Source organism: Penaeus monodon, chromosome 33 (genome assembly GCF_015228065.2).
Source record: "Penaeus monodon isolate SGIC_2016 chromosome 33, NSTDA_Pmon_1, whole genome shotgun sequence".
Lineage (NCBI taxonomy): Eukaryota > Metazoa > Arthropoda > Malacostraca > Decapoda > Penaeidae > Penaeus > Penaeus monodon.
Window position 1 is genome coordinate 4491910 of NC_051418.1, and position 654 is coordinate 4492563.

General features: G+C 53.5%; 1 protein-coding gene across 1 annotated transcript in view; it reads right to left on the reverse strand.

The window, feature by feature from the left end:
- The window catches only part of LOC119594222 (zinc finger protein 350-like), a 92480-nt gene that overhangs the window by 33237 nt on the left and 58589 nt on the right, over positions 1 to 654 (reverse strand). The gene's annotated exons all lie outside the window — the stretch shown is intronic.

The following is a 654-nucleotide window of genomic DNA, read 5'->3' on the forward strand; positions in this document are numbered from 1 at the left end:
CTCGCGTGCAAACCCCATCTAAGTAAACCTTGTCGGCTTGAGTTGACCTGACGTAATTATCATAATTTATGACGGCGATACGTCTTCATAAAAGGAAGTCTGGATCTCTCGAAGGCTCCTTTTAAAAGTAATGCGCCGCTGATGTATTAGATGTGTGTGTGGGTGAAGGGGGGGGTTGGGGAGGGAGGGAGGGGGATGGGAGGGATGGGGGGAGGAAGGGACGGATGGGGAGAGGGATGGGAGAAAGGAGGGAGAGGGATGGGGAGGAATGGGAGAAAGGAGGGGGAGGGATGGGGATGGGAGGGAGAGGGATGGGGGAGGAGAGGGAGAGGGAAGGAGGGAGAAACATGGGGGGAGGGAGAGGGATGAGGGGAGGGAGGGAGAAACAGGGGGAGGGAGGGAGAAACATGGGGGGAGGGAGAGGGTTTGGGGAGAGTGGGTGGGGAAGAGAGGAGGGAGGGAGAGGGAGTGGGGGTGAAGGCGCATCGAACGCTCGGCTCTTTTGTGTGGGAGAAGAGAGGTTAAGAATGGATAACCACGTCAATAATGATGATAATGAGAGAATGATAAAATATATGGTAGTAAGGATAATGATCGTATAAAAGAGAAGGATGATGATGGCGGGGAGTAAAGAATATTTCAGGTCCACGGTTG